Source organism: Papaver somniferum, chromosome 4 (assembly GCF_003573695.1).
Source record: "Papaver somniferum cultivar HN1 chromosome 4, ASM357369v1, whole genome shotgun sequence".
NCBI classification, from domain to species: Eukaryota; Viridiplantae; Streptophyta; class Magnoliopsida; order Ranunculales; family Papaveraceae; genus Papaver; species Papaver somniferum.
The window spans coordinates 129,670,201-129,688,035 of record NC_039361.1 but is presented as its reverse complement, the minus strand read 5'-3'; the positions used below and the strand labels follow the sequence as shown (position 1 = coordinate 129,688,035).

Below are 17,835 nucleotides of genomic sequence, written 5' to 3'. Positions count from 1 at the left end.
TACTAAACCTATTTTCAGTTCATTTGACTCTGGCTATAACAATCTTATACTCATACTTTCTTTTTTGAAGCATGAAATGTGTTAAAAACTAAAGGCCTATTACATAAGGGTACGTAATACCCAATGATTCAATAAATACACTCAAAAAAAAAACAGCTTTTATTAAGTGTTAAACTCAAATTTTTGTATTAATAAAGAAACAGTGGTTAATTTTTATATTAATAACAAAACAGTTGCTTCTACATGAATTGTATGAAAAAACCACGGCAAAACCGTGAAAACACATGAGGGAGCGGTTTTAGTTTAGTGGGGCCAGCACATAAGGGATTGGGAGGGGACGGTTTTCATGGCGTCCATTTCCGCGGTTCACCAAGAATTTTTGATAACAAAATTACAGTTAAAGAATACCCATTCCTTTTCAACATGTCTACTCTACCAACAACAGTCAGTTTCCCCAATAAAAAACTTCATCTATCCTAGGAAAAGAAAAAATACACTCAAGTCAGTTGTGTTTGAGGAGAAATTTTTTCGGTAGACTTCCAGAGTGTCTCATGTAAATATGTCCACCTCAAGAAAATGCTGGAGTGTCTCATGTAAATATGTCCACCTCAAGAAAATGATGGCAATCTGGGACTAGCGGCAACATGTCTGCTTTAATCACCATGTGAATGGAACGAAAGGACGGTGCTTTAAGAGTTGACACTACATTTAATATGATAGTTTCTACAAATAGCTCTCTTCCATCTGAAAGTTTTAACTTCTCCCTAAAAATTACACTGTAATAAAACTCAGTAATCTAATTTCTACCACTGGAAAATAAATGACACGTGAGAAATCTGTGGGGGAAAAAAGGTGGAGAAGCAAAATTCAAACTGGTGGCCGCATAGTACTTTCTCCTGATGTTCAAGAAAATGCATTGATAACATAGATTCCATCACTTGAATATAAGTAATAAATTGGACAAAAAGAGAAAAGACGCAAAATTCAAACCACTAACACAAACAAACTGGAACCTAATTTCAGGACCAATGATGAGGTTCCTAAAATTTGCAAGACTCCCAAGAGAAAAATGGCGCGACTGTGTTGAGATATTTGTTGTATTGATATTTCATAAGTAATTAAGATTGGTGAACCCAAAAAATTAGCACTCACCCATCTCTTACATCAGTTACTTCAGGAGTGTCATCTTTGACATATATTTTGATCGTATTGGTGGGGTACCGATGGAGCATCCTGCCCATTATAGAGTTTGGTATCATAACATAGTCTAAAAACAGATGCACGGTAATTGTATATGAGACAATTACTACCAAAGCACAGGTTATACCTTGGTCCGTTTTAACATAGTCCAGTAAGAACGTCCACGACAGGTGGTTGCTCAATTCCAAGATGGTGTATGTGACGACTTAGCTCATTGATTGATTTATCCCCACACAGGGTGATGTTCACACTACAACCACTGCACCAACAGAGAGAGTTAGAGAGGCCCTTATATTACCGGGATAATTATAACCCACCAAATGTGCTGCAAAGTAAGATCCCTTGTGCCTACGGAGCTTTTATGTTCAAAGCATACAACAAATTTACACAACACCAACATCATCTGGTTATAACAGGGTCACAAAAAATTTAGTCTCAATCTAATATATACCCTTAAAATACAAAAAGATAAACATAACTGACCAGTTAGATATGTTAGCAAGAGGCTTAATCTCGGTGTTTCATTTTGAAACAGTAGTTCCATACTCTCACGAAGATTAAGGTGATTAAGATTATCTAGTTTGGTATGATTTTTTTCAATACTAACTAAAATTGTAGTCGCGTACTCTCACTTAATTCAGTCCAAATACTGGTGGAAAATAGAAAGCAGTTCAGTAAACTCAACTAATACCAAAAAAGCTAAAGAGCTTCCACATAAAATCATAATACTGTAACTTAAAGCAATGTACTGTAACATAAAGCAATGGTTTGTTGCAATTGTGCAAAACCTTCCATTAGACAGCTCTTGAGCACAGCAAGCGGTATTTGATGTAACAAACCTACACAAAAATAAAAATTATGCATATACTTTACTAATATCAAAAAGTGTTAAGAACCTATGTTGTCCCATGTGGGCACGCAAAGCACAAAACAGCCTAACTAATTTATGGCAATTGATGAAGGGTCCACGATAATTAACAGTCTCACCCTGTGCTATCCAGTGCTATTGTATAATTTTATTTTATTTTTCCTTTTTTTGCACCCATCTATTTGACTACTTAATCTATCAAGCTACTTCAAATGAAATAGATCTTAGTTATGCCGCTAAACTGATAATAGATCTTAATAGCTTACTTGTGAATTACTAATGAAATTTTTCTGCATTTCAAAAGAATTGAAACTAACACCTCTTAAATACCAACTTCACTATCGAGTCCATTCAACATCCATTTTACGGCAGGGTTGAAACTATATGGTGGTGAATAGCTGATATCCAGTTCACCAATCCCACCACTGTAATTCTGTGCCAAGATATAGGGCTGTCAGTGGGTCAAATACATTTCCGCAAAGAAGAATAGGACGCAAGGTGTTAGGTTTTAAATGTAAGCAAAGCAGACATTGGCATCTAAAGAATGAAAAAAAGGGACTTACCCCGTTGAATTCTGAGATGGTGCCAAAGTGCACATATGACACACAAAACGGAGAACGGGAAGACATTGCAGAAGGTATGGATATATAATCCATACAGTCTACACCACTGCTCATTGTACACGTTATTTTCCTTAAAGTGGAGCAGCATAAGATATACTCAAGTTTATTTACTAAATCCCAGTTCTTAATACAAAGATAAGGATCATGATAATAAAACACAATGAAAGAGTTTAAAAGAAGGAATCAAGATTACCTCAAAAAAGATACCCCCAGCGGAAAAGCAACAACAACAACCACAACGTCTGTAATTTCGTATAAATTTCCAACTTAGCCATCACCCTACTTGCTTGTATGACCAAAAACATAGAAATAAAATTTTGGACAAATCTTCTCAAGTCCAGCATCTTTAACATAGCTGCAACCCTAAAATGAAAAAAGAATTCAGTGCACAAAGCATTATAATCCTTACAACAATAAACTGCATAAATAAAAGGAGCTATGATTGTTTTCAATTGTTCACATATCTTGGATAAGCATGCCCTTGATTGAGCTCAGAGTGACTGCATGTACCACATCACTCTCGATAATCCCTCAAAGAAATAATCCAATCTAAACCACTTATGTCCCTTTAGGCATAAGAAGTCCACTAAGATGCAGGCACATACTAATTCTGTTGTTATATCGTGTGGCGTTTAGACAACTCAACTTTCATCAACTATTAAATTGAGATGAATTATTGAATGAAAACTTTCCACCACATCCGCAAACTTCTGGAGAGAGGAGCAACAACAAACTTGGGAATAAAACGAAATTATCACATACTATCACTACAGGAAGACTGCATCGTTTTATATCAGTTCATTGCCTTTGGTGCATTTAACCATACAATTTATCACTAAAATGGGAGTTCATCAAAAATTGAAGATTGGCAGAATCACAGGCTTGGAAAACTGCTTAAGTTAATCGGTAGTTCAGAACTATCAAACATGGATCAATAAAACAAATTCTACTGATGAACCACAGCAATATTACTTGATTTCCTTAAAAATTTCACTTCCAATTAATCACTTAAATGACTATATCAGCAAATTATACTGTACACGTTATTTTCCTTAAAGTGGAGCAGCATAAGATATACTCAAGTTTATTTACTAAATCCCAGTTCTTAATACAAAGATAAGGATCATGATAAGAAAACACAATGAAAGAGTTTAAAAGAAGGAATCAAGATTACCTCAAAAAAGATACCCCCAGCGGAAAAACAACAACAACAACCACAACGTCTGTGAATTTCGTATAAATTTCCAACTTAGCCATCACCCTACTTGATTGTATGACCAAAAAAATAGAAGTAAAATTTTGGATAAATCTTCTCAAGTCCAGCATCTTTAACATAGCTGCAACCCTAAAATGAAAAAAGAATTCAGTGAACAAAGCATTATAATCCTTACAACAGTAAACTGCATAAATTAATAAAAGGAGCTATGATTGATTTCAATTGTTCACATATCTTGGATAAGCATGCCCTTGATTGAGCTCGGAGTGACTGCATGTACCGCATCACTCTCGATAATCCCTCGAAGAAATAATCCAATCTAAACCACTTATGTCCCTTTAGGCAGAAGAGGTCCACTAAGATGCAGGCACATATTAATTATGTTGTTATATCGTGTGACGTTTAAACAACTCAACTTTCATTAACTATTAAACTGAGATGAATTATTGAATGAAAACTTTCCACCACATCGGCAAACTTTTGGAGAGAGGAGCAACAACAAACTTGGGAATAAAATGAAATTATCACATACTATCACTAAAGGAAGACTGCATCGTTTTATCTCAGTTCATTTCCTTTGGTGCATTTAACCATATAATTTATCACTAAAATGGGAGTTCATCAAAAATTGAAGCTTGGCAGAATCACAGGCTTGGAAAACTGCTTAAATTAATCGGTAGTTCAGAACTATCAAACATGGATCAATAAAACAAATTCTACTGATGAACCACATCAATATTACTTGATTTCCTTAAAGTTTCACTTCCAATTAATCACTTAAATGACTATATCAGCAAATTATATTGAGATGTAAAATTGAAGGGAACTCCTTAAAAATGAAGAAAAGAAATAGGGTAATAAACAGAAACAACGTAAATAAAAAACATTTTTTTAACTGCAATATGTGCACAATATCACAACTCCTTAAAAATGAAGAAAAGAAATAGGGTAATAAACAGAAACAACGTAAATAAAAAACATTTTTTTAACTGCAATATGTGCACAATGTCACAAAAAATGTTAATTCAAAAACGAAACAAAATAACACAGACTAATACCTGGGATCGTACAGAATGGCGATGAAGGAATTCCGTGTCTACCCTGGGATTCAAAATCACATCAAAAATAAAAATTAAGGTGAAAAGGAGAACCCTAACTTTCAATCATCCCTAAAATTTCTGGATGGAGGGAGACGGAAAATGGAGCAAATCCAGTTGGATGGTTCCTTTCACTTCACTTCTCTTAGACGCGAGGTTTACAATTGATCGATTTCCCTGAGAAGAAAAGAAACGTCTTGAAATTGAATGATAAGAGTAACAGTCGAATGAATGAGAATCATGGGATTAAATGATGACAGTAACTAACTCAGTCAATTGAATAATTTGGTAACGCATGAAGAAGTGGAATCTGGGACGTCTGATCGGGGCGTAGACGGTGGGTGCATTGCTAACCACGATTTATCTTTGGCACCTTGAGAGTAATCGGATCCGTCAATTGCTGGAGAAGACTCATGCACAGCCGTCAGATCAGACAAAAACCATTTGTTTTTGTAAGATAGATACGTAAATACAAAAGGAATCATCTATATTATAAAGGATAATGGCGTTTTTCCCTTTCGACGGACATCTACCGTTTGGACACATAAAGAACGGTCATGATCAATCTATTTATATATATTTCTCTCCAATTTTTCCATTGGACGGAGAACTACAGTTTAAACACATAAAGAACGGTCCAGATTGAACCTAATTTTGGCGTTTCGCTCCCCATGGATTTCCAGCTGTCCCTTCTATTTGGGTACTGTTGTGGGCATTTCCCATTCAATGAAAAGAAAACGCCCAAGTCAAATCATTACTCTTTTTATGAAAAAGAAAACGCTCGAATTTATTCTTCTAAACCTCTTCACCTATATTTTTCTCTATGTGGTGATTCGCGATTCTTCTAAACCTCTTCCTCTATATTTTTTTTCGTATGATGATTCGGAATTTTGTAGGTATTTAATTGTTATTTATGTTTACCGACTTCGAATGTGTAGACCTATTCTTGAATATATAGAAGGAATGTACCTGCTTTGCAATATAGATAATACGCAAGGGAAAAAATGGTGTTATTAATCACGCCAATGGTGTGGGCATGTAAGTTGGCTTATGTCAAACATTTCTCTCATCTTTTACCTTGAACTTTATTCATCGAATAATCGGCACATAACTGTTGAATTGTCCTTAATATTTCTCAATATATAGGTTTATTCTTTTGTGTCAATAAGAATTTAGGGTTATTGTGGAGCATAAGTTTTCAACTGTTGTTAAAATCAATATACTACCAATTTATGATTTTGATGGTGAATTGGTGTTGGTTTGATTGCAGATGTTTGGGTTAGAAAAGGTTGAAAATCGAAACTCCAAATTAGGACCAATAAGTTTTTTTTATTAACGAGTTCACCTGTGTTTTTTTTTATTAACCTTTCTTATGTCCGACCTCAGATTGTCATAGAGAAAAGGACCGCGGTAGATATCCACTGGAAAATACCAAAGAGGTTATACATGCATACCATGTCTTACATAAACAACATTGGCATTGACCTAATCAATTCTATCAATGTCATCGAAAATAGTCAGACATAAGGAAAATGACTGGTTAAGAAAACAGTAAAGATACAAAGCGAATGGCTTTCTTGATTTTAGTTATTCATCACCAATTTAGCTAATAATAAAAACCAAAATTAAGAGTTGATAATTACTTACAATTTAAAATCTTGCGTTTGTACTCCATTGAATTTTGGACGTGGACTTACAATTAAAAATTTTATGCACTTTCTACCTGTAGTTATAGAAGATTACGAGTTACCTTATGATTCACAATAGAAAAATCAAATGAAAAATTGGGGAAAGAATAAAGCTAACCCTTGATCAACCAAAATCAAAGTGAAAAATACTTTTCTTTCAATAATACAGATGATAATAGTCCAAATTAACCAATATTCAACGTGAAATCCCTGATTGTGTACGAAACTGAAATAAGAAAACTTAATCATACCTTTGGAATCTTCAAACTACAGAAACGAAGAACAATGAATCGCCTTACGAAGACAAGTGAATCAAAATGAAAGCTAGGAGATCCTGGAGGTTTTCCTTGCAGATTCTTTTTCACTGCAGAAGCCAAGATCTCATCTCTATTTCAGTTAAAATTGGCGAGAGAGAAAAAAAAAAAGAGAATTAATGGCGCGAGAGAAAAAGAAGGAATGGTTTCAAAGAGGCGTTACGACTTTCTCTTTGTACCGAAAGAGTAAGTGAGAGAGAGTATCAGCAGAATCCCGACCATCCTTGATGGACCCAAAATATAAATCTCCCAAAAATCTCAAAACCTACAAATTACAGTTGGATCAATCAGAGCTCCTTTATGTCCCCAAACTATAGTAAGGATCAATCTGAGCCGTCCTTTATATGTTTGAAATGTAGATAACCATCGATATGGAAAAACACCATTTTCCATCTGAGTCGTCCTTTACATGGGATGCATCTATAACCTCTTTGGTATTTTCCAATGGATATCTAGCGCGGTCCTTTTTCTATGACAATATACTACCAATTTATAACTTTGATGGTGAATTGGTGTTAGTTTGATTGCAGATGTTTGGGCTAGAAAAGGTTGAAAATCGAAACTCCTAATTCGGACCAATAAATTATTTTTTATTAACGAGTTAACCTGTTTTTCAGTAAATCGCTGGAGGTATTACTGATCAAAAAACTCTTGAGAGAGAACATTATCTTTGTTACAGAAATCGACAAAGATCTTAATGTCGAAGGAGATACCAAAATCACCAAGAAGGTGATCTAGATGTTTTGGGAAACTAGAGTAGATTTTTGCATTTAATGTTCAAGACGTGGGTAATTTACAATCCAACATGGTCTTGCTAGGTGGTCTTTGTTTGTTGTGGGATTATTAACAGTGAAAAATACTAGAACCCATTCTATATGGGTTCAATATATAGAAGCCCCACTAAATGGATCATTCATTGTCAACTCCATACTTTCAAATTTTGATATTTCTAGGCCAAAAAATTTTAACTTTGGGGACATGTTTTGAAATTTCCCTGGTCGATGACGTCATAAAAAAGAACTAAAGTACCAAAACTAACCCTCACGTATATACCTAGTTATATTAGAAACGGAATCAGAGAATCAGATTCATTTTTCTTTTCTCTTTTGGAAACTTCCAGAGCTCCAGGCGATTTTTTTTGTTTCTTCTACGTGCAATCGATTTAGAGGATTGAACCGATTTGATTCAATATATTATACAGCTGATGATCAATTAATATAAAAACTCAAATTGTTCACTCAATCGATTGATTTGAATCTAGGTTTGAGTTGGTTCCAAGTTATTTCAGGTTAGATTTTCTTCTTTCTTTGTTCGATTAGGTTTTAATTTTTGTATTGATTGATTCAAGCATAGAAGAAGAACAACCAGATTTGTCTTGAATGGGGTGATTTCACTTTTTCTTGAACATTTAGGTTTTTCCTTCTAGATCTAAAAAATTATTAACTCTAGAATATTCTTCTGAATATGAAATTACAGCTTCGTCAGATCTTCTTTGTCTCTCATCTACTCAGAAATATTCTATAACTGGTTATTGTTTCACCTCATTAATTTCTTCTTTCATCTTCTTCACGGTTCTTTTAAGTTGTAATTTATTCTTCTTTGTTGTTTCTCATGTATGTTCTAACCTTAATGATTGCTTGTTGTGCAGGTTTAACAATGGAATTAAGAAGATCTTCAACCACAACAGATATGAAATCGTCTTCATTCATCTTCAGCTTTTACAACAACTAATGAAGATGCACCTGATAATAATAACACTTTCCTGATTGAAAATCAAACTCTAGGTTTGTAATCAACGCAACTTAATCTTTATTAACTATCAATTTTTCTTTTTGCGTTTGATGTTCTTTTGAATTTCGACCTAATGGATTTGATATTCATTTGGTGTTTCATATATTTATAAAGAAAACAGAAGGTTTCCAACCTATGATTTACTATAACTAATGAAGAATTCCTTTGCTATTTCAGAATTAGTTCTCAAGGTTCTTGATGATGATGAAGGAAAATTTCTATAGTTGTTGATCATAATGTGTACAAGGATATTTGAATGCATAAGACTATTATTTGCAACTGCATCATTAATTGCACAATGTCCAGATCTCCGCGAGTAAATGTGTAACTTCCGGATTATTCATCTGGTAAGGCTTACTATGGCTCAAACCCATCTTTCACTTGGTAACTATTTGATATCCCATGTGAATGTTGTATATATTACCTCATAGGTATCTGGCATTGTTATATATTCTATATGTATGAAGTTTTGTATTTCCAAATGTATATCTTACCTCTTAGGTAGTTGTGGCTTTGTACTTCGTGTTGTGTTGTTGGTATTTCTGGCATGGATAATGTTTCTCCTCTTAAGTTCATCTTTGATAGTTGTATTGCTACCACTAGGACGTATACTGCTCAGTTCCATTTTTAATATCCCAATACTCATGGTGTGAAGTGAAATAATTAATGTCCTTGTAATTGTACTTTCTGCTATATTCCATGCTTTTTTGGTGAATCTTATTATTAACGCTAAGCTTTGAAATTGAGAATCTACTTGGAAGTTGTAGATTCTAGGTTGTTGTAGCCATACAACTATATTAAGTTTCCTTTGAGGATTGTTGAGCCTCATCCAGATGGTATCAAAGTTACAACTCATAATTTCATTTTTTTTTTTTGCGAATGTATTTCAGTAGTTATATGTATGTTTAACTAGTAATTACACAAGCTACATGGATGTGTAACCACTAGTTACACAATCTATATAGATGTGTAACCACTAGTTACACATTCTGGGATATAATGTCTATGTTCTATATATTGCATTTTCTTACATTTTTTGCACTAAGTTTCGTACTAGTGGACTTGCCTTGTCTTGCGAACTCTTTCCATGTTTTCCAACTGAGGTTTTTATGTTACTTTGCAGTATGTTATGGTTCTACTAAAAGGATCAGTCCATATCTCATTCGGTAGGAGTGAAGAGAACATCGCTTTTGGTGAGCTAACATCTATTGGAGCTCTTAATGCCGATGTAAACAAGAAACTGAGTGCAGCAATTCTCGAAGAAAAGATCTCTATATACAAATATCGCTTATTTATCAAGTTCACTGACACAAAGGAAAGCAATCTAAAACTCCTTGCAGATCTACTTTGGCATATGTTGCGTACTCATTCATATAATCATTGGTCTAATACATGCTTACACCGATATTAGAAAATATAGAGAATATCATCCAGTGTTTCAAAACCACTAGAAAAGTTCTTTTCAACTTTCAAGTATCATTAAAAAATCTTCTGATTGTACTTCCAGTAATTTTTTATCTCTTCAATTAGTATCTTTCGGTACTTATGCCATTGTTTCTTTTGTCTGTGCAGGGTTGAACTTTGGATGGAATATGTCCGCTTTCTAAAGCCTTTCTGGTATCTTAAATCTCTTTCAATGAAATTGTATGGCTATAAGCATGTGTATCTACTAGTTACACATGCTTTCTAGCATGTGCATCTGCTAGTTACACATGCTTTTAGGATGTGTAATTGCTGGTTACACTTGCATTTGGATGTGTAATTGCTGATTACACATGTATTTTTTGATGTATATCTGCCATGCATAGATGATTCTTCTCTTAAACTATATATTTCAAAAGGAAAATAATGTAAATTTGCTTAGTTGGGGTTTTGTGGTTCGCAATTGATGTTCTTATCGACGGTCTAGCAATTGATGCCCATATCGATGGTCTAACATTATTCACATGCCTTTGAGGATTGACTGTTTCTAGAGCAACTGAATGGGGATGGATTATGCATCTATTTACGGGATTACAGGTTTAGGATGCAGAAGTTAGGTACTGTGACATGCCATTATAACTTATTTTTGTAGGATTCTGCAGGATCATACCTTGATCCCCTTGCTGACAAGGTTAGTTGTAAAATATTTATGTTATGATGTTGCAGCTTAAGTACAGAAACATGTAAATCTATTAGTACCTTCCATCTCAGAATATTATACGGATTTTATGCAAAGGTATTTTGCACAAATTTTTGCAATGCTACCGTTTCTTACGAGTTAGGTATAAGACATTAGACATTTCTTTGCATTATATGGATGTGTAACTCTCAGTTACACAAGTCAGGTGCATCTGTAACTCTCAGTTACACTATTCAAATGCATCTTTAACTCCTAGTTACACTATTCAAATGCATGTGTAACTCCTGTTTACAGTAGTTAATCTTCTCACATCATGTATTCATGTTTTCTATGTTCTGGTCTGATACTGGAACACTACTCAGGCATGTATGAATAAATAAAACTCGCGTCCCTTGTTTATGCAGTACTGAGATGCTTTCCAGTTTGGACATCCCTTGGGTTATTCTCGACCTCTCTGAAAGAAGGGCTTTGCTAAATGAATCAAATGAGGTAATTAGTTTTTTTTTTTTTGTACAGAAGCTTAATTGCTATTGTTATGTAGAGCTCTTGTGGCACAACATCTTTTGCTTTGGTTTTTCTTAATTTTTATATAGTTTCGTAACATTGATCGGATGCTTTTGAAATATGGTTATGTAGTTCTTTGGAAGGAAAGTTGCATATGAAGTTTCTCAAGTATTTAAGGTGATTGCTGGTGTCAATTAGACTCTTGAATAACGAGAGGAGGGGCACAGTTTGACTGTTGTGGCTGAACAAACAAAAACAATTGCAGGTAATTCTTACCCACAAATGTTAGATACTACTCCCTCTGTTCCACTTTAGATGAGTGTTTAGGGTTATTTTTTTGTTCCACATTACTTGATAGTTTTCGTATTTTCCCACAAAACTACCAACAATACCCTCACAATTTGTCTTGGAACCATAAGTTTATTTTTAAATACACTAATAGTAATTAATGTTTGAAGACTTTTCTCAAGGGCATAAATAGAATTTTTTTGTATCTCTCTCCATTTCTTAATCTGCGTGAAAACTCCTAAAACATCATCTAAATTGGAACGGAGGGAGTATTTAAATTCTTTAAGTCCAACACTTGCCTGAACATTCCTATTAAGGAATCATCATCTCGAAAATCTGTTTATTTTATGATGTACTTTAGTTTTATGTAGTTGGGCTCCAGGCATTAAATGTGTGTTCTGCGAATTTATTTCATGTTTGAAACTTTGTCTGCCAATAAATCAGGATTAGCAAAAGAACTAATTGGTTCTTAGTTGTAACATATGCGTTACAACTGTGAATATCACAAGTAAAGTCGGTAAGCTGAGTACACAATTCATACGTAGGTGTAACTCCTAGTTACACATGATATATGCATGTGTAACTCCTCTTTACACTAGACAGATGCATGTGTAACTCCTAGTTACACATGCTAAAATGAACAAACTTGCAACCAAAAAATTCCACATGCTAGGTATCCAAGTCATATGCATGTGTAACTGTCAATTACGCATGACGGATGCATGTGTAACTCCCAGTTACACATGCTAATATAGGTTATCATGTGTATTTTCTGTGATCTTTGTTCTATAATTTTTCCTTACAATTGTTCTATAATATTATTTTTTTTGCTTTTTGTTCATCCAACCTAATCCATGGATGTTTATTTCGTTGCAGATATGCAAGCATTTTGGAGTGAAGAAGACGAGAAGTAAAGGCAAAGATTTAACCTTTATAAAAGTTAATTGCTTAAATGTGGTAATGGTCTCACTGGAATTGGAGTTGACGCTGAATACACAAATCAAATGCATGTGTAACTCTCAATTACACTAGATAGATGCATATGTAACTCTCAATTACACTAGACAGATGCGTGTGTAACTTGTAGTTACACATGTAAGAAATTATTATAAATGAATATTAAAGTAATGCATGTATTTTTAATAATTTTGGGCTTAGTTTTAGATTTCATTTAATTAGGGGCTTGACAATATATGTAAGGGTATGAATGTCTTTTAATAATTCGGGGCCTAGATTTAAATTTCTTTTAACTAAGGGCCTCATATTATGGGTTATCCGTGGGTTGGACCTTAGCCTAATTTTCCCTTCTGAAAAACGGTCCGCGAGTTATAACCCCAAAGGTGTCACTATCCATCCACAAAAAATCCATGAAAACAAAAGTAACACAAAAAACCCCAAAAAACAAAAAGTAACACAAAAACCTCAAATTAGTTTCATCAAATTTTATGATGAAACCAAAATAAAATTTGATGAAACCAATATTGAAATTTGGGACTTTACTATCAATTTTTAAAAATTTGGAGTTTTTGTATCAATTTTGTTTATGATGGAGTTTTAATGGATCCCAACATTTGAGTGGGATTTTTGTACCACAAGTTTGGTCACCTTGGATTTTTATGACTAGTTTTGTCTGGAAAAAAAAAAGAATAACGGGCCTAACAATGACAAACCCACTTTCAAGTTTTCTTTCACCCAAAAATCCACCGGCGTAAAAGATCATGCGCGCCCCCATTGCCCCGTTCAAACTTTCTCACAGACCCAATATTTTGAAATTGTGTTTTCTTTTTCTTTTTTCTTTATTTCTAACTAACATTATATAAAGAAAGGCGAGATCCATCGAAATCAAAAGCCTTTGGGATATTGTAGAGCAGATTGATCTTCGATCTTCTCTGACAGCACAGTACACGAAGATCTCAACTTTTTGGTCATCATCACCACCATCGTTTACATCTCAGAGGACCAAGAAAGAAAAATGATTCGACACAGAATTGAAGACGAATAGAATGGTTAGTTGAAGGAATTGCAGGTCTTCAACAATGGTTTTTACATGCATCGAGCACTCGTAACTAATTCAATTTATTCCTCAAAAACCCTAATTCCTAAATCCTTAATACTTATTATTAATTTTAATTTCATTTCTTATGGATTCGTATTTTAATTTTCTCTAACAGTTTACTAATTTACCTACATCGTTTGCAGTTGGGGATTTTTAGAAAACGGCATAATTGTCACTAAAATCCATCATTTCCCCTTCCTATGATTCTCATCTCGTCTTATCCTCCCTCTATTTGTCTTCTCCGCCACCCCCACATTAAAAATGCTCTCTCTAGAAATGCCTTGTTAAACTGATTCCATTCCCCAACCGAATACTCTCTTGTTGTTGATCATCAAATAAGACTGTCAGAAGCAAGAACTTATCCTGCAGAAATTGGTTCCATTTTTTTACTGAATTCCATTAAACCAGACCTCTTCAAGCTTAAAGGTCTGTCTTTTCTTCCTTTTAGGTTTAGAGTAGACATGATTTCAGTCAAGGGGTGACTTTGTTCTTCTGTGATAGAGATTATGTGTAGGCTTTAATTTTAATCTTAATTTTGTGATTTTTTATGCATACACATTTCTATAGACATGCTTGGTGGTTTTAACTAATGGGAAATACAATGAAGAATGTAATTTGAATTACAGGGGGTTAGTCCTCGAGTGATTTCGGGGGAGTTGAGTGTATTTTAAATCTCAGGGATTTTGAGAGAGTTTGAGAGAGTGTAGGGAATTTGAGAGAGTTTTGTGTTTTTGAGTTCAGGGAGTTTGGGGAGTTTGAGAGAGTTTATTAGAGGGAGTTTGGGGGAGTTTGAGAGAGTTCACTCCTAAATGAAAATGTTCATATCTCTGTATCAATAGTATGTTATTTTGTGCAACGAGATAATTTTTTTTCACTTCAATTTAACGGTCTCCATACAATTCTAACTCCCTTTGTTCACGAACATTTTCCCACATATCATCCGCTATACTCTTTCTCCATGCATTAGCTTCTTGACGTTGTTGTTCTTGAGTTTGTTGTGTCAAAATTTCATCGTCATTTACAAGCGTTGATGGATGGCTATCTTCCTCTTCCTCTTCCTCAACCGGAAACTCATCTGAACGGCATTCTTTTCGTAAGAAGTTGTGTAGGACTGCACAAGCTGTCATTATCTCCGCTTGCACCTGATACGGAAATGGAGGTTGAGACTTAAAGATCAAGAAACGAGACTTCACAACACCGAACAATCTTTCAACTACATTCCTCAAAGAAGCATGACGCATGTTAAATAATTCTTCAGCCTTTTTCGCATGATTACCCGTACCAGAAAATTCTTTCAAATGATAACGTTGGCCACGAAATGGTGTTAAACAATATCGTCGGTTTGCAAACCCACCATCCCCCAAGTAATATTTACCTGAATAAAACACAAAAAGAAAACTTCGTCAAGTAGAACCCGAATATAAATTAACCAAAAAACTCAAAACTTCACATTAGATAAAAGTAAAATTACCTTGCGGTATTTTCAGTCCATTTCTTATTGTCATTGTGTCGTTAAGTATTTTCGAATCATGAGCAGACCCTTCCCATCCACTGAGCACGTATATGAACTCCAAGTCGAAGTTGCAAACCGCTAACACATTTTGAGATGTAATTCCATGTCGATTCCGATAAACGGATACATTTCTTTTCTCTACCATTGTTGGGATATGTGTACCGTCCATAGCTCCAATGCAATCCTTAAAGTAAGGATAAAATCGTGTACTCTCACGAATTTTAAATGGAGTTGCATTTCTTCAATAGAAATATATCTTGTATCACATAATGATGTAGTTTCTCTAATGATACAACATAGTTTTAGAAAAATATCAGGGTACATCCTATAACTTCTTCGAAAGTCTTCTGGGTCTTGACGCAAAACTCTCCTTATATAGTTATATCCAAACAAAGTAACTGGGCGTCTCATTGGTCTTTCAATACGCTGACTTTGTATGTATTGCAATTGCTTGATTATATCCATCAACCATGAATGCACCGCTAAAAGTATATTCAAAAATATGGATAGTTCAAATTCATTATTGCTGCTTACCTCTTCATCATCACTGCTTTCTTCTTCTGTATCAAAGGCTTCATCTTCACTATCAGTAGATAAATCCAAATCAGACATGTTCACCTAAAGATGATAAAAGTACTTTTTTTTATTAGAATCATCATTATTTCAAAAGCATAAAAGTATATGTATATAGAAAATAAGCATATAGAATATAAAGTTCATAAATTCAATCATAATAACCATAAAGATGTCAACCCATAAAAATTAGTAGCAATCAATCCATAACAATAAGTTCTCAACTAGGAGAAAAGAAAAATTAAATACTAATAGTTATGAAGAAAAACGATCAAATGTTGTAACTCTAAAAGCCCATTAAACCTGATAGAAACTTGCAAAGATGACAGGTTTATGCTTTTAACTTTGAACCAATCCACAACTTTCTCTCTTCAAGAGTAAAACGTATGAATAAGTTCTTCTTGTGATTGTTGTCCACATTTCAATTACTTGCAGCTTATCTTCCAAAGAAATTTCATTCATTCTATAAACAAGATCCCATACTTGGTTATCTTTCTTATCCTTATCAATTCTGCGCATTTCTTTTTCAATTTCGCGGTCTTCTTTCTCTTTCGCAATATGAGCATGCATTGCATCAATAGAAGAATCAATCGATGAACTGTTGGCAATCAATTTCTCTAGATAATCAGACTTCCCAGTAGGATTAGTTGATGTAGAAGAGTCACCAATGTCACAACTTGGTCTTTTCTTTGGTGCCGTTTTTCTGACAGGAATTTTCTTTGTGTTCATATCTTGAGTTTCATATTTATCTTGTTCATCACTTTCCTCTAAGCCATATCCCACGTATGATACGTTAAAAGCATTATCATATTGCTCTCGTTGAGTATAATCAACAACGAAGTAATCATCTTGTTCATCTTCCTTATCACAGGTTCTAGCAATTGTACCCTCATGGGTAAGATCAACTGTAACTTTTCCAGAAGCACATTTATTCCCAAAAACAATAAGCAAGTCACCATAGTCTTTACCATTATCTTCCCTTAAGTTAGTTTGGTTTGGATGGCTCTGTTAACATACAAAAAATAAATAAAGGATAAAGCATGAATTAGAACTCTGCACAAAATAGAAGAAAAAAATATCAAATTTAGTTTTCAGTAAGTAACACACATACCTCAAAGTAATTGTTCCACATCTCGTCGGATCCAGTAATCATCTTGTTAGCATCATCCCAACCGAATCCAGAAGTACAAGATTTAACCAAATCCTGGTATTGACCAAATCTAGTCTTCAACCATCTATGTTTCCACAACCACATGCTTGGTTAAGTTTTGGAAGTATCTCCTCTTCCACTATTCTCTTAGTAAAACATCCACTAGTGTCTTTCTTCTTCTCAAGTGTATCTTCTACCAACAGTTCCAATAATTTCTCAGTCTCTCGAGTTGTCCATTGTTTGCAATTCGTAGTCACTTCCGTTTCCGATTCCGTATTCTTATTCTTCCTAACATTATTTTTCTTCTTGTTATTTTCAGCAGGTTGGCTGGATTTTTCCATTCTATGGTGTGACATGTTAGCTATGTTAGTACTTAGACTAATACTAGAACTTAACAAAGCAAGGATAGTAACAACACCAAACAGTCTAATGTAAACATGATAAAAAAAATGTGATACTAGATTACACAGTACTAACACGCAGAGCTACTTAGCCAAATTTTTAATCAAAGAAAATCCCTTAGCAACTCCTTGCAACAAAAGCACCGTATGAATTGGCTAAAACACGCCAATACGGAATGAAGTACGCCACTGTATTGAACTTTGGCATATAGAATAGAAGAGAAGTATGTGTCTAAATAAGAGGACTTAACAAGTGATAGTGATTCTCAATGACACCCATGCAAAGTAGCAAGTCAATTAATGCATGATGACATAACAAATTATGAAGATAGCTGTAAAGGAATTCTGTTTCACCGAAACACAGTTTCAGATTGTCCAATCTTTGCAGTACTAATACTTACCTGATCCTCTTTAAATTTTTATGGTACACT

At 34.3% G+C, this 17,835-nt stretch overlaps 1 long non-coding RNA gene across 5 annotated transcripts; it reads right to left on the bottom strand.

The window, feature by feature from the left end:
- Nucleotides 1-205: 205 nt before the first annotated feature.
- On the bottom strand, nucleotides 206-5,271 carry LOC113276565. Of its 5 annotated transcripts, none has more exons than XR_003324535.1 (5): nucleotides 4,966-5,271; nucleotides 3,866-4,036; nucleotides 2,885-3,054; nucleotides 1,328-2,039; nucleotides 903-1,233 (listed from the first exon to the last, which is right to left on the bottom strand). It is a non-coding gene; the product is annotated as an uncharacterized LOC113276565 (long non-coding RNA). The 5 variants fall into 5 exon arrangements; XR_003324537.1 differs by having other exon boundaries at nucleotides 1,328-1,459; nucleotides 4,966-5,268; XR_003324538.1 differs by lacking the exons at nucleotides 2,885-3,054; nucleotides 3,866-4,036; nucleotides 4,966-5,271 and adding an exon at nucleotides 206-896 and having other exon boundaries at nucleotides 1,153-1,233; nucleotides 1,328-2,875.
- Between the last annotated feature and the right edge of the window lie 12,564 nt (nucleotides 5,272-17,835).